The sequence below is a fragment of the Triticum aestivum genome, chromosome 2D (genome assembly GCF_018294505.1).
Source record: "Triticum aestivum cultivar Chinese Spring chromosome 2D, IWGSC CS RefSeq v2.1, whole genome shotgun sequence".
Lineage (NCBI taxonomy): Eukaryota > Viridiplantae > Streptophyta > Magnoliopsida > Poales > Poaceae > Triticum > Triticum aestivum.
In genome coordinates, this window is record NC_057799.1 from 208,025,663 (window position 1) to 208,049,535 (window position 23,873).

The 23,873-nt window shown below is 44.8% G+C and overlaps 1 long non-coding RNA gene across 3 annotated transcripts; it reads right to left on the minus strand.

The window, feature by feature from the left end:
* Nucleotides 1-5,008: 5,008 nt before the first annotated feature.
* On the minus strand, nucleotides 5,009-10,372 carry LOC123052588 (uncharacterized). 3 transcript variants are annotated; one of them, XR_006424780.1, is made up of 8 exons: nucleotides 9,970-10,372; nucleotides 9,178-9,321; nucleotides 8,596-8,702; nucleotides 8,408-8,482; nucleotides 8,243-8,312; nucleotides 7,259-7,375; nucleotides 6,717-6,892; nucleotides 5,009-5,622 (listed from the first exon to the last, which is right to left on the minus strand). It is a non-coding gene; the product is annotated as an uncharacterized lncRNA (long non-coding RNA). The 3 variants fall into 3 exon arrangements; XR_006424778.1 differs by having other exon boundaries at nucleotides 6,717-6,889; nucleotides 8,596-9,321; XR_006424779.1 differs by having other exon boundaries at nucleotides 8,596-9,321.
* Nucleotides 10,373-23,873: the final 13,501 nt, after the last annotated feature.

Genomic DNA, 23,873 nt, shown 5'->3' on the forward strand with positions numbered 1-23,873 from the left:
GTTTCATGCTATTTTGAAATTATTCCGGGTTCATTTGGCCTTTTTATACATTAATTGAGTTTCCAGGCATTTAATGCACATAATTCAAAATTGAACTGCAAGCACATGCTCCAGTGCACCAAAGTTAGTTGAAAAATCATTTATGTGTACTTGGGCAAATTTCTAGGTCCCATGCAAGAAATGGGAATGGAATTCAAACATCTGGGTGTCTTGGCACGGCCGGAAACATCAAGAAATTTGGTTTTAAAATTCCCGTAAATCCAAAACTCGCCTGAAAATCATGAAGCTTGGCATGGTGTCATGACATGGCACCAACATGTTGTCGTAAATTTTTTGTCCGATTTGCGAAGACACACACATTAACAATCAACAAAGTCATTTTGGAACAAGTGCTGTCACATTACAATCGGAAACACAAGTATTATTGAAATCGTGGGTGTTCTACTTACCATTTATGTGCCGCCACGCGTCCCCTTTTTTATTCGCTAGGAGGTGTCGTGAAGGGTAGCTATTTGAGTACGGGAGGCGTGCGATCAGACCCCTGCGCGTGCTTATGGGGAGGAGAGCCCTTTGACATCCATCCGCTGCCCACCTCTCTCCCAACGTCTCCATTAATGGCGCTCGAGCCCCTGTTTAATGGCGTGGCTATGTCTCACTCGACTGAGATTTAAGAGAGAGAAAAGAAAATCTGAAAATAAAGTTTTGCATGGATCTTAATGTAAGATCCGACGGACCTATGTAGCATTGACTGCGACTTATAGCAAGACTGATGAATATAAGGACGATGACAGTGGATAATAATTGTCTTACATATTTAGGAAGATAAATTAAAAGCCACATGCGGCAATGCCCGAAATACACAAGGGCAAAAGAAAAAGGAAGACGCAGACAACAATCTGGCTCGCTGGTCTCTACTTTCTTGATGCGTTGCTGCAGGCCGCAGAGACTAGTTCTCACAGCGAGCGGCGATGAGCTCTTTCGTGTCCTCAATACGCTGCTTGAGAGCATCCACGGATTCCTCCACCAGCCTTTCACGCTCGATGCGGAACATGGCATTCTCGTCCATAAGTTTCTTGACGATGACGCATGTCCTCTTCAACAAGGCAGTGTTCTCCTCGTGCTGCTTCATCATTCCGGCGTTCTTCGCCCTCAGCAGGTCGCACTCGGTGCGGAGCTTCGCCTTGTCCTCCCCTAGTCCCCGAATGACGCCGGTAGCATTTTCAAACGAGGCATTCATCTCGTCCTGCGACTTCATCCAGTCGGAGATCTGACCCATCAGGTCATCGAGCATAGCGTGCATGCGCTTGTGAGAGTCCTCGCCTGCTCGCGAGACATTTTCCTAGGCCGCGCGGCGCGGGAGGACATCTTTGCTGCATTCACGGCAGGACATCTCTGCTACTTCCGCGGCACGGCCAGACCAGTCTGCTAAATCGACGGTGCGGCGGGAGCTCTGCGCTGCTTTCGCGGCGAGGCAGGACAGCTCTCGTGCTTCCGCTTCCATGCTCACCTCTCCCTGGTAGTAATGTCCCGACCCAAAACTCATGCGGGCCATGGCAGATGCAAGGGAACGACGATGAATGACTTGTTTGTTTTTGTGGAATAGAGTTGAGGAGGAATGTGCAGTCATCTCGGAGTAGGTAGTATTAATAACCGAGTACTAATACTCTCCTAAGTGGGAACCGGTTTAGGTTTTGATCGGTGTGAACAGGTTTGCAATTAAATATAGCATGGTAGTAATTTGGAATGTGACGGGACGCAGGCTCAAAATTTATTGACAGTTCTATAATTTCTAAGTGCGGCACTATTCCCGAATGGCGTAAAGTGGGCACGCGTTCTCGGCCGCGTACGTGGCATTTGCACCATAGGGTCACCGCAATAGGCGATGTCAGGACACATCTTGTTCCATCAACCATGCGCGCTCGTTATTACCATCGCGCACGCTTCTTTTAATTAGAATGTGTGCCCGTCTAGCGCATACACGTTATCTATCTAACCATTTCTGTTTGTTGTGGCTAACCGCAAATAGTTCATCCGTGTGAAGTGTATATCGTCAATCGCAGACACCTTGATCTGGCCGATTCTTTCTGTTGTGTTGCATAATCGCAAACAGTTCATCCGCCTGAAGTGTATGCCGTGAATCACAGACACCTTGATCTGGCTGACCGTTTTGTTGTGTTGCCTAATCACAAACAGTTAATCCGAGTGAACTATATGCCGTATATCGCACACACGTTCATCTGGCTACCCGTTTCTGTTCTTCTGCCTCATCGCAAATAGTTCATTGAACTGAACCGTATGCCCTGCATCGCACACGCAACTAAAATCTGAACCGTGTTACATGTATCCGTCATCGCGAACGTTTTGCATCTTTTTTGACAAGCTTTTTAATCACCTTTTGCGATTAATGCATCACACACAGTTTCGTCGAAGGGTCTCTGATTGTAGTATCGCGTTAGCAGCATCATGAGGGTGTTAAGATAGAGAGTGTAAGAAAAGAAAGTAAAGTTTTATTTTTTTCCTTCACCCTATAAGTGAGGAGAGAAAAATCTTCCCTAAATCTATTGAGCCAGGACTCCCTAGATGGAGCAATCCCTCTGAAATATTTATTGTTCCTCTCCTTCTAGAAGCTCCATGCAATCAGTAGAAACAATTTCCATGAAGAGGGGCTGGGTCCAGGAATCTTTGATCGAGGTAATTCTTTCTAGTCTGGATCCCCCTGGTTGCATAATGTGTAGGGCCGACCAGCAAGCGAGCTGAAAGAGTAGTCAAAGAAGAGATGCTCAACTGTTTCTTCAATGGGCAGGCCACATAAGATGCAGTCATGGTTGTCTCCTATGTTGTAGTGCCTACACTTCAACATATTCCAAGTATTTAGCCTGTCAGACAACAATAGCCAGCCAAAGACCTTGATTTTCATCATTGATTAGATTTACAGATCCACTTGTAGCTTCAATGAGCATGGGCATCTCGAAAGCAGAAGGTATAGTAGCTATGTGAGGTAAAATCCGGGGTCCCCCAAAAATATGTCCACTTGTCCACCCCCTGTGAGGCGTGGTTTGTGCAATTTCTCTGGTTTGGGATTGGAGTCCTTTGACCTCAGCGTGGGCTTGTGCAGAGAGTGGTAGATGAAAGGTTTCCTTGAGTGACGTGGCTGACAAAAAATTCCCGTACCGATATATCTTCGGATATTGCAAAGGAAAAGCCCGCGGAAGGATTCAGCTATGATATCGTTGCACCATAGGTCTTTCCAAAACAATAAGTTGCTCCCATGTGAGATCTTAACTTGGGTGAGCCCCCTGTAGATCGGCATTAGCTTTGCGACGTCTCTCCACCAAAGGATCCACATGGATCAGAGGCATGTAGGATTTTGTTTTGATAGTACGTATCCCGTAATAGCTCTATCCACGGTAGGTCCCACTGATTGTAGAATTTGTGTAAATATTTTAGCAATAAAGCCTCCCCTTGCAGTCGGATGTTCATCACCCCAAGCCCTCCACAATCTTTCGGTCTGCAAACCATGTCCCAGGCCGCCAGTGAATTGCATTTATCACCTTGTTCTGTTTTCTTCATCCATATGCACTTGCGTCTAATCTTGTCCAATAGTTTAATGATCTTTACTGGTAGTCTGAGTGTGCACATGGCGAAGATTGTCAGTGACGTGATTACAGAATCAAGCAAAGACAATTTTTCACCATACGATATCATGTTGAGGGTGGCCGACAGTCTTCTTTCCTCTGTACAGACAAGCGGCATAAGGTCCTGGACCCAAAATAGGTGAATAGCATTTTCCCAATGACGCAACCAAAGATATTGGCAAGCTCTTTATAGGGCGTGTAATATATCGTTGGAAAGCTCTTGACAAATGCATTACAAAAATATAGGAATTTTTTTGCAAAATCATCACGGTTTAAGAGCAGTTTTAAAAAAACCGTTTTTTTCAAAACCGAAAACGTGAATCGTATTTTGGACTTAATTTTTAAACGGTTTGCCGGAATTGAGCAAATAAGATGGCGTTGGAAAGCTGATGAAAATCCGCTTCTTCCATATATCTACTGTTTTTTCAAATTCTATACAATTTAAAAGTAATTTGAAAAACGGTGAAATTCTGGGCGAAACATATTTTCGCGTTTTTTGCTATTGGCTTGTCGGATTGACGCAAATGATACGGCGTTGGAAAGCTATGAAAAATGCGCATTCGTATAGAAATGTTTTTCTAATTCTTTACGGTTTAAACTCGAAGTCGAATACGGTCAAATTTGATTTCGAACACGATTTTTTTAAAACTTTGTCAAAATGGGGCAAATAATATAAAGTTAGAAAGCTATCAAAAATGTGAAACTTAGTCATGTTGAACGTTTTTTAAAATTTGTAATAGTCTAAGAGTAATTTGGAATATGATGAGACCCATCATGTTGTTTTCCCGTCCAAAAAGCAGAGTACTCGTACTGATCTTTTGTGTGTGTTTGTACTGATGTATTATTCACAGTAGTTTTGAATGGTTCAAAAAAAAAAGTACTTGAACGGATGTCTGTATGGTTTTGTACTAAGCGTATTTTCACATATTAGACTTACTCTGTATTTTCGGTATAATTTTCATCGTAACTTCTCAATGGTATCATCATGCCCGAACTTGCATAGTTTACACCATTAAACTGAATGATATTTTTAATAAAGCAAAAAAGTTGTGTTTTTCTTTTGATCTCAACGTTGTTTTGCGATGATATTCTGGACTTCTCTCATTTTACCACTTGAACTTTTACCATTTTGAATTCCCATGGTTTTCTTTTTGTTTGAGTTTTTTTTTCCAAACTTATCTAGGACGTCGTGTTTAACTTTTTTCTGTACTTATATGCTAGTAATAATAGAACATTTCCCATGCAATTTTTGTCCATTCGTGGACATCAACCAAAATAGGCACGAGTGAGCACTATCGAACTGATCATTGTTTTTCATTGAACTATGTATGTGTTCTTCTTTTTCAAGAACTGATCATGTAATACATACTGAATGACCCCACATGTATGATATAATGAACTGTATGGCTTTAGAAGTGTAATGGCAGTACATCTATAAAGCTCCACAAGATCACATGAAGCCTCTATCAAATCAAATATACAAAATACTGATAAAAATTCACACTTTTGCACGAAGGGCATACTTCTAAACATGCTCGACGACACTCATTGAACTTGCACAATTCACTGGTGGGAGCAAGCACAGTGATTTTTCCGCACACGCTTCCAACAAACTTGAAACTTGAACGGACGATTTTTCTGCAAAGAGGGGGATATAATGGAGAGCAAGTAGCTAGATGTAGCTACTATGCAAGTGCGTCAGGTTTAGCCACTGGCATCATGTCAAATTTAGAAACACAAGTAACATTTTTGAGGAAAAAACATCCTCAGGGGCATTTGTACGAGCACCTAACATGCAAACACACAAGAACTCTAGATTGAGCATGGGGCGGCGATGGTCTCGTTGTCCGGAGGGCCCAGGCGGCGTCAGGTGCGGGGGGAATGGCAGCCTTGCCGGTCGAAGGGTTGTAGCTGTGGGCGGCGAATCTGGTAGCGTGTGGCATGTGCGGACATCTTTGCCATAGGTCGAGGTCTTCTTCCCTGATGACTGTCAAATCCACATCAGCAAAGTACATGTTATTCAGTTTGGAGACCAATTGAAATAGAAAGGAACTTGACCAATCTTAGCCATCTAAACCTTTCACTATTGTACACAATCATAAGGGTAAAATCAGACATGAGCAATTAGCACATTGCATTCAAGGGTAATTTTCATCTACGGGAAAACTGGAACTTGCATATACACACTAAAGACTGTCAAATTCCTTGAACTCAGGAAACTGGAAAAAATGAGAATTGAACTGAATGAAATTTAGAAATTGTACTGAACTGAAAAAAGAAACTGGACATCATAGGTACATCGAGAAAATAGATTGTATGGAAGCACAAGAAGATATATAGACTAAAATAAGAATTGAACTGAAATGAATCTAGAATAAGATTTGGACTAAGCTAAATTTAGAAATTGAACTGGACTAGAATTAGAAATTGAACGGAACTAAAACAAGAAACTGAACTGAACAAAAAATAAGAATTGAAATGAACTAAAATATGAAAATTGAACTGAACAAAAATTAGAAATTGAACTGAATTGAGACCACTGTGAACACATATATTTCTTTTGCACAGTAAACTACATGTCACATTTAAGTGCAGCTTTTCTTTCCTGCCTTCCAACATCATGTAAGCAGTGATTATGACCTCTTGGAAACTTTTATTTTGTTTATACGCATCAGGAGAGGGAAGTTTACATAATAATTATTTTCTGTGAACCTACATCACTGACCCTGCATGGACTGTTGGTGTTTTTGTCACTGCAATTTAATTTAGTTATTCAGTATAATTTCACTATTACATTTTTTTAGTGAAATGTGATTCAGAAACCACCCGAAGTAAAGTAACATCTATTTCAAAATGGATGGCTGTAGTTGAGACAGAATTTAAGTTTCAGCAATGCCCTTGCGACAAAGCAAACTAAAATGTATCATTTTTCCTCATGATTTTGCACATTAAAAGCATAATGCCCTAGAAGACAGCATGAGAATTATTCAACAAACACAGAAAAGTGAACAACAATTTTTGTTTGATTTCGCAAGTGATATGTAACTAGAGTAGCAAAGGTACCAAGTAAATGCACAATACCATTGACTAACACGTGGAGTGGATGCATGTGTGCCTTAAAGCATAGGGTTGTACTGACACACTCAGCATCAGGGGATTTCCGATTTGCACAAGATCGAACTGCACCAGTTCGTTATGCGAAGGCCGGCTGCCTGGCTCGTCACCGTCGAACTGAACCCTGCGCCCCTGTTGAACTGCTGAAATATTTTAGTATGGGTTAGCATTCATGAACCAAAGTTTGTGACAGTATGTGTCACCATAAAAAAGAAAAAGCTTATGCTTTTCATAATCATTTTATGAGCGCCAACCAAAATTTGATAGCTAACTGTGTTTCTTAAGCCCCGAGTGAGACCTTGGGCTATAAATGCCAACTCAGATATTTGATGTTTGACTGGTGTTAAATATTCTAACTAGTAAGCATACACATATCTCAATAACATCACATCTAACGAAGATTGGGCAGCAGACACGGATACACCATGCCGCTGTAGCAAAAAAATAAAACCACATATTTATATACATCGCAATATATGCTGCAGAAACCATGGAAAAATCCTCATTACCTTTGAGAAATCCTCATCTGAGACCTTAAGCTTTTTCTGTAAACGTTCTTTAATAGAAGATAAGGTCTCATCCTCGCGAATAACCATAAAGAAAGGTTCTCCAAAATTCTGAACTTGCTGCGGAAATTAGGATAAATATCAAGCATGTGGTTAACTAGAGATCCAAATATGCTATCAGAAGCAGACCAAGGAAATCTTGCTTAGTAATAATTGCCTTGCCCCCAATTCCATCATTTATGCTGGATGGTGGGCAGAATACAACAATGTCAAATATTGGAGTATTAGAGACACAGCTAAAGCATTTCTTTTAGTGAATGACAAAGTAACTTAAAACCAAATGTGGTAGAGTGACTTAAAGTTCGTCCAACTGCATTTAAGGAACTACTCACAACCAGGCTGTATTTTTTGTGTTTTACAGAACACAACCAATAGCATAATTGGTTTGATGCCAAAAGTTGGCATGCCAAATATTGGCTAGAGATTGGTTGCTTGCCAATTTTCGTTGTCAATCTCACAAAAAGTTGCCAAATGTTGGCAACTTCTGATTTTGCCAAATGTTGGCTTGCCAAATATTGGCAATGCCAAATGTTGGTAGCAAACCAATAAAATGCAGAATTATAGCGAAACAATTAAACAAATAAAAATTATGTTAATGTGTATAGCACTCAACAAAGCAACAAGAAAATGAAGATTATTTATTTTCAACTCAAGATTTGCATTCGAACAATGACAGTCTAGCAGTAGCAGCCGTATTATAGTATAATTACATAATTACATTGGTCAGACATAAGACATAACAAAGCCAAGTTAAGTACATCATGATAACTGGAGCTGTGCAGTAAGTTGAAAGATTTTAGAGAATATCTCTTAAGCATGTGCAAACATGCTATCTGGCAGCATGAATAATTATCCTTCAAAGACAGAAAGGAAGTTAAAACACAAAAGCATATTTCCTCAAAAAAAGAGTGAACCAGCGTTACTCACTTTGTCCAGGTAACGATCCCCCATGACTAACTATTCCTGATTGCTTTGGTTCGTTAACAGTTCTGGTCAGCTGAAATTGTAAATAAATAAATCAGCCTCCCCAGTCAAACAGGAACAAATGAAATAGGGCAACCATGCAAATTAGATACAGTGCCAAACTAGTACCTGAAAATCTCATCCCCAAATATGCATGTCAATCTTCACAGTTGGAAGTAATCTGAGCTATCTCAAAACATCGAACTGATACATACATGCAAGAACGAAACCGGTACAAGCAATACAAACAATCAATATGAGGAGGAATGTCTAGATGAATAAGAACAGAGCATCAAGAAGATTCATCAAATTCATACCAAAAATATGAGAAGGGGTCACGGTACGCCAACCAATAGGCTATGCGAGAGGAGGGCGCGACCTACAGCAGGAGGAGGGCGCGACCTGCAGTTTTAGTGGTATATGCCTAATAATAATTGGAAGGTAGATGATCAGCCAGTGTCGGCCTCCAAGGCCAACAACCTTCTTGACAACACACTGTACACCGACCAACATGGACTTTGTTGGGTTTAGTTTTTTTATTCATCCACTGTTAGGCATGCCCATTTTGAACTTACAAAGTTTTCTATACCCATCTGAACCTACAAAGTTTTCCTATAGCCATTTTGAACTTACAAAGTTTCTCTCGATGAACTTTCATGTGGTTTGTTTACATGGAACTTTCATAAGGGAACTTCTCGCGCAATTGCACATGTACTGGTTATATTTCTCCGAAGCCAGAATGGTTTTCATATGTTTCGTACACTATGGTGATGAATATAAACAGTGGGTGAGCACCAAGACAGCTTCAACATGGGATCCCTTTCCCCAAGAGGAAGCAATAGGATTATTGCTTAGAAAATAAGCAAGTGCAAGTACAAGGAGAGTAGCAAGAGTTGTACTTTTGGTGTAAGCATACACGAGCAGGGCTTGCGCGGAGGCCGCGTGAGGAACTGGTTGAGGATGACCACGCTCGTGTTTGTGCTGGTGCCGTTGTGGCAAAAGGGGCAACGGCCTGTGTTGGTTGCAGGAGCTGGACTGAACACCTAGGCATCACATCAAAGTAATTAGCAAGATTAACCACTACTTTTTACAAGAATTAGCCAGCAATTAAAAGGGTGAGAAATAAGAGTTCTAGTAATTATAATTTCCAAACACTAGTAGCAACCACTGTTTTGGTTTAGTTTCCTATATATGAATAAAATCAACAGCACTGTCTCTTTATGGAGGAGCTCAGGAGAGAGAGAGAGAGAGAGAGAGAGAGAGAGAGAGAGAGAGAGAGCATAGTCCTAGCAATCAAACTGCTGCTTCGCTGACAGAACTGATGGCAATCGGTGTAAGTGGCAATCTGATCTCTTCATGGTGCTGGGTTCATCTGATCTAGCGACCATATGTTGTCACTCATCAGTACTAGTATTTAGTAACAACCTGTACAGGTCCTATAACCCCACATCTAATTCATTATCCAACGAATGTGCTCGCCTAATGACTTGTTTATTATCACTAACACTGAGCCGGACAAATCTCGCCGATCCATCTATGACGGCCTACGAGAGAAAGGTTCTGCCTTTCTTCCCAAACATCTGAATCAAGAGCACCCGTACTTCAATTCAAAATAAAATGGCAGTTCGAAAGGAGGCACGGAGATCTTTGCAGTCGGGAGCTGGAGAGGAGAAATTGTGAGCAGGGTGTACCTCACGATGGCTGCTGGAAAGGGGTGCTGCGAAGGTGAACGGCCTCGGGCGGTGGGTTTGGACCGCTGGATGGACCGGTGACGGACCTCCCACCAGGGACGAGGCGGAGTGGCGGCTGGAGCGTCGCCGAGGGCAGCCAGAAGGAGGCGAAGGGGCGACGCCTGAACTGCCTGAAGCGGGAGGTGGCCGGTTGGCGAAGGGAGGCGACCGTCGCGTGGGGAGCCTGGCGCCGGCAGGAGCCGCGGAGAAGGTGGGGGCGAGGCGCCGGCGGGGGCCGCGGAGAAGGTGGGGGGCGAGGCGCCGGCGGGGGCCGCGGAGTAGGTGGGAGTGAGGCGCCCGCGGGAGCCGCTGAGAAGGTGGGGGCGGCGGCGATACTCGCAGGGGTGGGCACTATCACAACGAAAACCGAAAAACCTAACCGAACCGATTAAATCGATTTATCTATTTATTCGGTGTACGGTTGTTTGGTTCGGTGGGAATTCTGATTGCTATTCGGTGTTGGTGTATATTCGATTTCCTATGGCCAAAAACCATAATCACCGAATCAACCGATATTATTTACGATGCCTGTGTTCCCATGACCATAAGGCCGTAAGTGAGCTCAGCCCGTATGTTCATCAGCCCAACACCCCCTGATTACTCTCATTCACAAGCGTAATCACCGCACGTTCACACGAACCACACGTACACGTAAACCTAGCCATCGCCCATCTCTCCATCGCTTCATCAGGCGGCGCCCTCTCCCTCTCCAACCCTAGGCGTGCGATCACTACTCGTCGAGCCGGCTCCAGCGAGTCGGAGCTCGGCAGTCAACAACAAATCCGTTTGTTTCGGCGGACGTCAAGCCATCCGCTCACAAGTATTTCACTAGTTTCTCCAAGTTTTAGTCCCTCAAATCTCAATTCCTGTACTTGACGTAACTCCATGTTGGTAATTAGTTTGGTCTACTAGCAAAATTTATTTATTGTTTTGCATGGAACGATTCTCATGTGCTAGTGTATCCTTACGGCAAGTATTTATACGATTTGGGTCAAAGGTCTCTTGTGTATATTTATAGTGCCCGTGCCTAATGAAACAAATTACTAATTAATCTATGGTTTAGTGCATCTGCTTATCCTGGTCCATACATAATACGTAGGTGAGACTATTTGTTTTTGCTTCTACATAAGTGAGACAATATGTTTGTACGTGAGACTTTGTTCACTATCCCTTTATACATATTTTCATTGCCGCAAATGATGTGGCATGTTGAGTATTATATTTGTTGTTAAGGTTACTGGCTCCTGTGATTATTTTATTATATTCTGTACAATGCAAATTGCTGCGTCAGGTCACTTAGGCCGATGGGTGCATTTACTTCGGTTTTTTGGTTAACCGAACAAACCGAACCGATATATTTTGGTTAATAAGGTTCGGTTGCTAATTCCTGTGTGATTATTTCGGTGGCTATTTCTTCAAAACCGAAATTATAAAAACCCGAATAAACTGAACCGTATTAACCATACTAACTGAATGCCCAGCCCTAGCGATAGGAGGTAGCCGGGAGAGGTTGGTTAGTGGGGGTGGGCTGCCGCCTCCTTGTTCTTTTTGATCGGGATATATATATATATATATATTCAAACGCCCAAGCAAGGCAATCTTGTATAGATCGTCCTTTAAGAAATATGTACTGGTTTCTGTGTATCACCTTCAAGATGATTTTTTGCAAGCGATTGACAAGTATTTTGGTGATTACCTCGAGGCAGCAATTGAGCAATGTAATTGGTCTGAAGTCATTGACCATAGTAGGGGAGTTGATCTTAGGTATCTGCGTGATGAAGCGCTCATTTATGCTTTCCAAATAGAGATTGCCATCATAGAGTTGATTGAATAAGTTATAGAAGTCTTCTTTGATTATTGGCCAGCAAGTTTTGAGGAAGACACATGTGAATCCATCCGTGCCTGGCGCTCTATCAGCCGGCATAGCTTTGATCACTCCATCTATCTCATCCGTAGTAAAAGGCACCGTGGGCTATTCAAGTCATCACATCTTTTTATTAAATGTCATAGATCAAAGTTCATCTCATGGGTTGCGGAGGAGCCCAATCTTTCTTTCAAAGCATGGAAGATAATGGATTCTTTCCCCGCATGATCTTCAACATCAACACCATCAGCAGTCATGAGAGAGGCAATGTCGTTCCTCTTGTACCTTTCTGATGCCATCGCTTGAAAGAATTTTGAATTCTCATCACCAAACTAAACCCAGCGGATAGTGCATCTTTTCTTCCAGTACATTTTCTGATAAGATAGTAGTCTGAGCAGGTGAATCTTTAGGATTCTCCTAAAATTTTCCTCAGGTGTAGTGACTGTTCTTTTATTCTCGATGGCGTCAAGTTCATTTAGAGCTTTGTTGGAATTTTCAATGGCCACCGAGAGTTTTGAGATGTTCTTACTCTAGTGCGTTAGGTCATGTCTCAAGTTCTTGAATTTTCTTGAGAGAATAGTTGCACAGTTATTTGATTTGACTAACCTGTCCCATGAGGTTTTAAGAAAATCAAAGAATCTAGGGTGCTGAGTCGAGTATGTTTCAAATCTGAAGAGTTTGGACTTGGGGATTGACGTTTCAATGGTGACAACACGTGGTGTATGATCTGAGACAGGTTTTGCAAGGGGCTTTACAATGGTGTTGGGATATGAGATTGTCCAATTGTTCATCATAAAGAACCAGTCAATTTGTTCTAGAAGTGGATCTTGCTGCATGGTGTTGGGATATGAGATTGTCCAATTGTTCATCATAAAGAACCAGTCAATTTGTTCTAGAAGTGGATCTTGTTGCATGTTACTCCAGGTGTAGGATCGGCCTTTAATTGGAAGCTCAATCATACTCTATGATCAAATGAAATCATTGAAGGCTATCATATCCGAGATATTTCCCGCTGGTTTGGTCTTGTTGCCAGAACAATGAACAAAATTAAAATCCCCGAAAATAGCCAGCCTTCATTAGGTGGGACGTCCAGATCAAAAAGCCAATTAACAAAATTGAGATGTCGTTCACCCTGGCAGGGGCCATAAACATTCAGTAAGGTCCACTGTTGTGCAGATTAAGTCGATTTAAATCTAGTTACTAGAGCGAAATCTTCAGAAGCAATAATATTGGCTAAAAAGATGGAGCTATTCTAGATGGTAGCAATTCCCCCTGAATCCCCTTGTGAAGGAACATAGGCAAATTGATCAAAGCGGCGGGGACAACAAGATTTAATGAACACGGGATCAAAAGATGTCTTTTTTCTTTCCTGCAAGCAAATAACCGCACATCCACTAGATGTGATCGCATTCGAGAGTGCTAGTTGTTTATCACCCAAATTAAAGCCACGGACATTCTAGCTAAGAACGTTCCAATTAACCAAAAGACCCATAGGAAGAAATTAAAACGATAATTAAGGAGCAGATGTGGGAGGCTCAACAACATTGGAAGCGAGTAGAGCCTCTTCAGAGAGCTCCTCAGCCAGAATGCCACACATGTTGGTGCCGATCAACTGGATCATTGGGACGGGTGTTGGAGGGGGAGGCGCATCCTCAGTAGCCACCTCCTCAGAAGCTGTAGTGTCGCGAGGAAGTTCAGAAATTCTGACCGAAGAAGGTGCAAAGGGCAACCTTCTCGACTTAACATTGAATGTTTTGGGCTTGCTGTCTGACACCGGAGGGACCCTAAAACCATCATACTTGTTTTCTTGGGCACTTCTGTGAAGATTCGGGAACAACAACCTTTCCTTCAAGATGAGATTGAATAGCAGGTTCAGAGACAGCAGACACAGACCCTCCAACAACGATGTTTGTTGCTTCTTGTGGGCCATCAAGCAACATGTTTGGACCTGAGGTAGCAGCCATAATTAGTGTGGTGTATGATTCGGTCAGCTCCAGTCACTACTGCAGGTTGCTGCTAACGCGACACTACGATCAGAGACTCTTCGACGAAACTGTGTGCGATGCCATAATCGCAAACGGTGGTGTAAAATAACCATAAAAAAGGTGCAAAACGTTTGCGATGGAGGATGCATCAAACACGGTTTAGATTTTAGTTGCGTGTGCGATGCAGGCATACGGTTTAGCTCAATTAACTATTTGCGATGAGGAGGAACAAAAGAAATGGGCAGCCAGATGAAGGTGTGTGCGATGTACAACATAGGATTCAGTCGGATGAACTGTTTGTGATTAGGTAACACAAAAGAAACGATCAGCCCAATCAAGGTGTGTGCGATGTACATCATATGGTTCACTCGGATGAACTGTTTGTGATTAGGCAAGATAACATAAACGGTTCAATATAACAAGATGTGTGTGATACACGGCAAACAGGTCTGTAATCAGAAATGTGTGCGAAGACCGATAAAAACACAGACGATTACTTCTAATAAGACGTATGTGATATGCTCTGTATACACAACATCCATTGGCCATTGGGGGACGATCGGTCATCCGGATACGGCGTAAGGATGCGAAGAGGTATTCCTATCAGCAAGGACTAGTTGTTCCACCAGTAGCTCATGTAAGAAAACTATCAAGTTAAGTGTGCTCAGGCTGGAGCAGCCATCAGATGGGTGACTGGATGGAAAGTTGTGTTGATGTCAAATTAACTGATAGGATGGGTCATTTCGGTCAAATGACCAAAATGACCCATTCCCTCAGCTAATTTAACCTTGAGGTCCTTGTTTTTTATTTTTTTTATTTTTTAACACATGTTAAAGAAGGTCTACCGCATTACTTTTTGACAATGTGCGATACGTGGCATACAGTTGATCCATCCGACCTATTTGTGATGGAATAGGCCGTGTGTGTTGTGGGCAAACGCTTGCTAGTATTCAACCGTTTGGGATTGATGAATTCATCACCGACGGGTTCCCTAGTGTGGTCCGTGTTCATCTGATCATCATCTACTTCTTGTGCTAGCTCGATGTTCCTTCTATGGTAAGTTTCCATTAATTGATGGCGTTTTATGAACACACCACCATTTCCCGCCATTTCCTCACCTGTTTCCCGCCACCCTGCTATATTGCGCATAGGCGGTGTGAGCATGCCAACCCACCAAAGCGTCGTCTTTGCCATCAACCTCGTCGATAAGAAAAACGAGCAGGCGCCACGACCCGTCGAGGCCGAGGCACTCCCCGGCAACGCGATGGACGACACCGTGATGCACGTCATCGCCAGGTTTGAGCAGACCTTTGGCGCATGGCGCTTGAGCACCGCGGATCAAGATAGGCATGTCAACGCCGATAGGCTGCAGCTCGCAGCACAACATGATCGATGGTGCCGCAGAGCAAGCTAGGCGCATCCGCGCCGATAGGCTGCGGCTCGCCGCATGGCGAGACTGTTGGAGTGCCGCAGAGCGAGAGGCGCGGCGCGCCGCACAGCGAGAGCGGATCCACCGGCGCTTGCCTGCTGTCGACACGGCGTCGCAGCTGAGTACATGTCGCGTCAGTACCCCCATTCCTTGCCAGGAGTGGGCAGAGGCCCTCAGCGCTATACTTGCATCAGAGGCCGGCCGCGCCGTACTTGCACTGGACGCCCGCCGTGCCGTTCGCATGGGCGCCGCCGTTTGCCTTGTCCGCGGCCCGCCAGATGCCAATGCGCTGGTCGGTAGGCTCGACCGCCTCCTTGGCCCAGGTCTCCACCCGGGCGCAGTAGAGGAACATGGCCGTCGCATCCTCAAGCTGGTGATCTGCAATGAAATAGCCAACTTGGAGCTCGAGATCGCGCTCCAGATGTACCGCGAGCGTGTCGACCGCTTGGACGAACGCCTGCACGAGTTCAGGCAGAGCCAAGAGCTACCCTAGGCAAGGGCTGCTGGTCATGGTCTCATGGACGCGTTTTATTTTGAAAAGTCGTTTCGACGTGGATAGCTATGTATTCACAATAATCATAGTATTGCTCTGTTTATTGCTCTGTTTCAATGTGTGTACTCTGTTTTCCATTCTTATATGTTCTGTTCCAATGTGTGTGTATACACTTTCCATTCTGTATATGTGGATGATAACATCTAGATTCAAATTAGTATACAAAAACAGATAGAAAATGGAATTCTTAATATATGTATATATATATTAATTGTCCATTAGTTCATCACAGAATATATATATATATATATATAATATAATCACATATACGTGATGATACTTAACTACTAGGTACAATGCATAAAATTGAAAACGAACAATACTAAAACTAATAATCCCTCTTGGGGCCAGTATCCCGGCAGCCCCTCGCCAGCAGCTCCCTGGTGCACGGCATCTTCCCAGTGCGGAGGTAGTACTCCGACTCCTCCGCCTCGCAGCGCTTGACGTACCGATCTGTCTCTTGTTGGCGGACGCGCGCGACCAATCTTGCCATTTCGTTGGGAGCCCACCGGAGCTCCTCGAAGGTGGCACGCTGGAGCTTATCGGCCCACCTCGACGCAGTGACGAGGCGCCCAGCGCCTATGACCTTCCTCGCGAAGTACCCGTCTTCGTACACCTCCTCGGCACGACGACGCGCCTGCCCCCAAAGCTCCGCCGCCTCCTTTTTCCACGCGGCATCACGGGCTTCACAGGCCGCCTGGTACCTGGCTTCCTCCTCCGCCATCTCCTTCTTGAACGCCACTTGCCTGGCTTTCTCAGCCGGCGGCAGCGACTTCCACAGACAAAGATTGTACTGGCCCCAAAACCAATCCAACGTTGGGGGTTCCGGCGCAACCTCGTCAGGCGGCGCGTAGGGGTCATCGTCGCTGCTAATCGAGTGAGCGTCCTCGGGGGGCGGCGACTCCTCGTCGGCGCGTGGGCAGACCGGCGGCACCATGGCAGAGATTTGAGAGAGAGAGAGAGAGAGGGCGAGCGAGGGGAGGATGTAGATGAGAATGCAGGCGGGACGACGTGAGCAAGGTAGTATTTATTGGCGGCCGGAATCTAGATCGACGAGGACAGTACACATGCCAGTCGCCGGAATTTACGTGTACTTTAGTTTGAATTACACATGATTCCCGCAGCAAAATCCGTGTGTGAACATAATGGCTGACGTTTCCAATACAGAATCATATCTGATTAATGATCCTCGCCAATCACCTACCAAACCTCGAGCCACGAGATAGAGTGCCAATCATGTGGAGGCCGGTTGTCTTGCCAGATCTTTACATTTTCTTTTTTGAACACCAGATATTTACATCGTCTGATGATTTTTTAACTCGCACACAAGTACACAAAAATATGATTTAAAACCGTTTGGGTTAGGCGTTGCATGTAGATGTAGTTCAAATTTTAATTACGGTCATTAAATGGTTAGAAAATCACTTAAATGTCTTTAAAAGATCAAATGACCCCTGAAATTTTCAAAATTTTCACATGACAGTTGTATTAGTGCACGTTAAACGTAGGAAAAAAATTGAAAGCCGTAAGAGGAAGCTATCTCCCGTCCGTCATCAAACATGCATTGTTCCCTCTCGGAACCACGAACCTTCTAGTGAGTTGCTCCGGTTTGTGAAGGGTGTGTGTCCAAACTTTCGTCAAACAGGCCAATTTTTTAGGGATTTTTATTTTTGTGCCCCTAGTTCCTTAGCTCTACTCATTCATCCCCACTCTGTTAACTTTTGCTCACTTTTCCCCACTCCCTTGCCAGAAACCCTCATAACTAGGCACAACAGACGTTGCCGTCGGGTCAAAGGCTTTGACTGTTAGCAAACGAGTGGGGCCGCATATACGTGGGCGCATGCAAGACCGCGGTCGTGGGGTAGCACATCATATAAAGAGGGCAACCACCTCCATCGCCCCTACCATTTTCCCCAAATCCCCTCATTGCGCCCAACGCGTTTGGGTCGGCTCGTGCACCCAACGCTGGCCCGACCCATTTTAATGACGCCGACAAAATAGAAACAACTTAAGTAAACATTAAAGCCAGCCTTAGGAAGGCCGCCGAGAGTCCACGCATCCATATTAGCATTAAAAGAAATTAAAAACAACCTAACTATGAGGCGGCGCGCTACCCAGCGTGCCCTAGGCGTCGTTGTCGTTGTTGTCCTCGGGGTGGGTGAGGTCGATGAGCGTCAGCGCAAGGCCGGCCCAGGGGAACGTCGTGTTCCAGGCGGCGGCGATGTCGGCCGCGGGCAGCTGTTCCGGCAGGGGCAGTGCCGGCGCGGGGGGCTGTGCGGCCGCCTGTGCAGCCGCGGCTTGGCGCACCTCCTCCTCGAGGTCGCGCTCGAGCATCTCCTCATACTCGCCGCGACGGCGCTCCTCGGCGAGCCGTCGCTGGCGCCACATCTCGAGGTACGCTGCCTCCTGCTCCAGGGTCGCCCCCACCCAAACCGGTGGCGCGGACACCCACTCGCGCACCACTCCCGTCAAGGAGAAGCGCGCAATGGGCTCGGGCTCCGGCTCGGGCTCCGGCTGCGGCTCCGGGTCGGCCTTAACGAGCCGTCGGGGAGGGGACAGCGGGGCCACCGGTGGCACGACGCAATCGCCGGCTGCGGAGAGTGCGAGGGCCTACGCCATGGCCGCCTCGTAGCGAGCCTCCTCTTCCTCCACCGCCTCCACCCTGCGCCGCTCGTCCTCCTCGCTCTCGCGGTAGACTGCCTCAAGGGCTGCCTGGTAGGCGGCCTCCACCGCTTGGTCTTCCTCCCGGACAACGAGCGGGGGCGGTGGCACGCTGCGGTCGACCTCCCGCACGCCGCGTCGCCTCGCCTCCTCGTGCTCGAAGGCGAACCACCTCGCCCAGTTAGGCGAGTCGGTGGCATAGGTGGCGTCGTGGCGCTGCTTTGGTGTCAGCATTGCCCCCCGGGGCCGCACCTCCTCCGCGTGCGCCCTAGTCGACCGCGGCGCCGCCGACACTGGGATCCTCTCTGGATCCAGATGCCAGTCGTGCGGCAGGGTGACGTCGGGGTACGGCAGAGGAACGCGGTGCTGCCAGTGCCACTCCGCCTGGTGCCTTGGCACGCTCACTCGCACCCTCAACCGGCGAGCCGGCGGAGGCGGTACGAACTCAGAGGGGAAAGGGACAGCGGGGGCCTTGCCCTTGGACTTGCTGCTGCCGGCGCCGGAGAAGAGCCCCATTTGGCTAGGGTTGGCTAGGGTTTTTGCTAGGGTTTTCTGGCGACGGGGGAGCGAGCTTGCCTAGATGGGGACGGCGAGTTTGGATGAGGATGGCCCTGCCGCACGGTCGGCTTAAAAAAGGGCGACCGCCGTCGCTGAAGCGTGGGCCCGTGGTCATAAATTAAGCTGACCGCGAGTGGGCGGCCGCTAGGTGGGGACGCGGCGGACAGCGAGAAGGCGCGGGTTGCATCCGTTCGACGTCCGCGCCGACGCATTTGGGCGCAAATTTGAAGTGATTTAGAGGAGGTCAAATAAATTTGAATTTGAGAAAATGTGCTCCAAATGAGCTCCCAGGCTAGGGTAAACAGCCCATTTGTAATCAAGTTTTTTTGAACCTACTCTAAATGAGCCAAATGTTTTTTTATTAACACATATTCACTTTCCATAGTGTAGATTCGAAGTCTCACTATTTTTTGATTTTTTTTTTAATTTTCAAAAATAGAAGGTAACACCACCTCCTCTCCTTGAACTCTATGAAATCATGTACATGATAGCTCATATGTGTGAAGGTTTTCTCATGAAAATGACCATAGAGCAAGTTTATGATTTTTGGTTGGTAACATGTCACATAAGACAACATTGTGCGTAGGTTTTATATTTTTTTGAAATTAATGGTGCTCATTTGACCTCGATCGTGCCAGCTAGGGTTTTTTTTATGAAAATGACCATAGACCAAGTTTAGTATTTTTCCTTGTTAGTTTGTCTTATAAAACGACGAACAGGGAAGGTTTCATATTTTTTCAATTTTTAAAAAATTAGTTATGCTCAGTCAAAGCCTTCGAAACCCCGTTGACCAGCTCAAAACCCCTCTAAACCCCGGGGGTTTTGCCTAACCCTAGCTCCCAACGTCAGCCGTCCGATCATACCCTCGCGCCAAGCCACAACCCTCAGATCTGGCCTTCTAGAAGGAACTAGGTGGGCTGGCTGTGTGCAGGCTCCGCGCCGTTGGATCACAAGGACGGCTCCGCATCATTGGATCGTGGGGCGATCTACGAGGGGCGATGCTATTGGTTGTGCTCGGCTGCTCGCCCACCACTGACTCCGTGAAAAAAACGTTGTTATTGGGCCCAAAAGGAAACCAAGCTCTGGGCCGTCGAATTGCGTCATTTTTTTGCATCGTTTGCTCTATTTTTTCTGAACGTGCTGGCTCTATATTTTTGCATCGTTTGCTTGCATCGTTCTTTTTGTTCTATACAAATGTAAAATGACCAAATTTATAAGGGCTAAATTTATTTTATCATGTAAAATGGCCACAAACTATCAAAAAAGGGTCATTTTGCATTTGTATAATGGCCACAAGCCCTCTATCTCTTTTTATCATGCAAAATGACCAAATTTTTAAGGGCCAAATTTATTTTTATCATTCAAAATGGCCACAAGCTCTTCAAAAATTGTCTCTTTTTGTTCATATAATATAGGGTATGACCACGGATTCCCACGCGTGCAATTAGCTTCTTTTTCTTCTTCTTTTCAAACCACCGTTTCCCATGCGTGTACACTCCTGATGCTGCGGTGGGTTTGAAAACGGGCTACTAACTTCACATTTGACACCGTTATTGACACGGCCAAATAACACGTAGCACTACGGCTATTTAAGCTACATATTAGCGTCGGTGCATGAAGGCTCGATCGACGCATGCAGGTAGGGTTTGCTGGGTGCATGCATAGCAGGCTTTTGTCCTGGCGGCGCGCGCAGACGTTTAATGCAAGGGACGACCCAACGAAACCACGGCCCAATGGTCGAACAGCGACACCACCCAACGCGGCACAGTCCAGCGTGGCCCCACTAGTCTTTGACCCGACGGCAACGTCCGTTGTGCCCAGTTATGAGGGTTTCTGGCAAGGGAGTGGGGAAAACTGAGCAAAAGTTAAGAGCGCGGGGATGAATGAGTAGAGCTAAGGAACCAGGGGCACAAATGTAAAAATCCCATTTTTTACCACATCATCTTGGTGGCATGACATTAAATCAAGCAAGGCTTCATGTTTTTCTGATCATTTTTAAATTTTTTGGAATTAAAATGCCATGGCATGCACTCCATGCATGTGCCCATGCCTTGAGACCAATATGTTTTAAAATTCTTTCTAATTTACTGCACATGGAATTAACTCGCACACAAGTACACAAAAATATGATTTTTCAAACTGTTATGGTTAGGCGTTGCATGTAGATGTAGTTCAAATTTGAATTACGGTCATTAAATGGTTAGAAAATCACTTAAATGTCTTTAAAAGGTCAAATGACCCCTGAAATTTTCCAAACTTTTACATGACAGTTGTATTAGTGCATGTTAAACGTAGGAAAAAATTTGAAGGCCGTAAGAGGAAGCTATTTCCCGTTCGTCATCAAACATGCATTGTTCCATCTCGGAACCACGAACCTTCTAGCGAGTTGCTTAGGTTTGTGAGGGGTGTGTGTCCAAACGTTCGTCAAACATGCCAATTTCTTTACCACATCATCTTGGTGGCATGACATTAAATCAAGCAAGGTTTCATGTTTTTCTGATCAGTTTTTTATTTTTTGGAAATTAAATTCCATGGCACTCCATGCATGTGCCCATGCCTTGAGACCAATATGTTTGAAAATTCCTTCTAATTTACTGCACATGGAATTAACTAGCACACAAGTACACAAAAATATGATTTTTCAAACCGTTATGGTTAGGCGTTGCATGTAGATGTAGTTCAAATTTGAATTACGGTCATTAAATGGTTAGAAAATCACTTAAATGTCTTTAAAAGGTCAAATGACCCCTTAATTTTCCAAATTTTCACATGACAGTTGTATTAGTGCACGTTAAACATAGGAAAAAATTTGAAGGCCTTAAGAGGAAGCTATCTCCCTTTCGTCATCAAACATGCATTGTTCCCTCTTGGAACCACGAACCTTCTAGCGAGTTGCTCCGGTTTGTGAGGGGTGTGTGTCCAAACGTTCGTCAAAATGCCAATTTCTTGACCACATCATCTTGGTGGCATGACATTACATCAACCAAGGTTTCATGTTTTTCTGATCATTTTTTTACTTGTTGGAATTAAAATGCCATGTCACTCCATGCATACGTATGCATGTATCCATGTCGTGAGACCAATATGTTTGAAAATTCCTCCTAATTTACTGCACATGGAATTAACTTGCACACAAGTACACATATATGATTTTTCAAACCATTTTGGTTAGACGTTGCATGTAGATGTAGTTCAAATTTGAATTACGGTCATTAAATGGTTAGAAAATCACTTAAATGTCTTTGAAAGGTCAAATGACCCCTAGAATTTTCCAAAATTTCACATTACAGTTGTAGTAGTGCATGTTAGACGTAGAAAAAAAATTGAAGGCCGTAAGAGGAAGCTATCTCCCGTTCGTCATCAAACATGCATTGTTCCCTCTCGGAACCACGAGCCTTCTAGTGAGTTGCTCCTGTTTGTGAGGGGTGTGTGTCCAAACTTTCGTCAAACATGCCAATTTCTTTACCACATCATCTTGGTGGCATGACATTACATCAACCAAGGTTTCATGTGTTCTGATTTTTTTTGGAATTAAAATGTATGCATGCATGTGTCCATGTCGTGAGACAAATATGTTTGAAAATTCCTTCTAGTTTACTGCACATGGAATTAACTCGCACACAAGTACACAAATATAATTTTTCAAACCGTTTTGGTTAGGCGTTGCATGTGGATGTAGTTCAAATTTGAATTACGGTCTTTAAATGGCTAGAAAATCAATTAAATGTTTTTAAAAGGTCAAATGACCCCTAGAATCTTCAAAAATTTCACATTTACAGTTGTAGTAGTGCACATTAGGCGTACAAACAAAATTGAAGGCTGTAAGAGGAAGCTATCTCCCATTTGTCATCAAACATGCATTGTTCCCTCTCGGAACCACGATCCTTCCAGTGAGTTGCTCCGGTTTGTGAGGGGTGTGTGTCCAAACTTTCGTCAAACATGCCAATTGTTTTAGCACATCATCTTGGTGGCATGACATTACATCAACCAAGGTTTCATGTGTTTCTGATTTTTATTTTATTTTTTGGAATTAAAATGCCATGTCACTCCTTGCTTAATTGTTTCATAGCCGTTAGACCAATATGTTTGAAAATTCCTTCCAATTTACTGGACATGGAATTAAATTGCACACAAGTACACGAAATATGAGTTTTCAAACCATTATGGTTAGCTGTTGCATGTACATGTAGTTCAAATTTCAATTACGGTCATTAAATGGCTAGAAAATCACTTAAATGTCTTAAAAGGTCAAATGACCCCTGAAATTTTCAAAAATTTGACATGACAGTTGTATTAGTACTACAAAATTTCTCGTTCATTTAAAACACCATCCGTTGGCACTTTACTCCAAATTCGTCTTTCACAGCTAATAAAAAATATCTACAACATCACACACAGTTGCATTCTAGGAACCGTTTGCGATGAAAATATTTGGGTCTATTTAAGTCTCCTTCCTTAAGCTTCGTCGGCTCGTCTGATCTAGTGCCGACAACCACCGAATCCACGAATCCCGATCCCCGTTCCCGCACCCCCTTCTTGCAAAGATGACATCGTGGAAACGCTTCGTGAAGGCCCTTACGATGGACGCGTCCCCATCGAGCGCCGCCGCCTGTGCCAAGAGCGCGGCCGCCTACGCCGAGAGTGCCGCCGCATCCACATTGAGCGTGGCCGCTTCCGCCGAGAGGGCGTCTGCGGCAGCCGACAGGGCAGCTGCAACAGCCGAGATGGCTGCAGCTGCTGCTGCGACGGCGGCTGCAAACACCGAGAGCGCTCGAGCTGCCGTCCGTGCCGCTGATGTCGCCCTGGCCCGGGTCG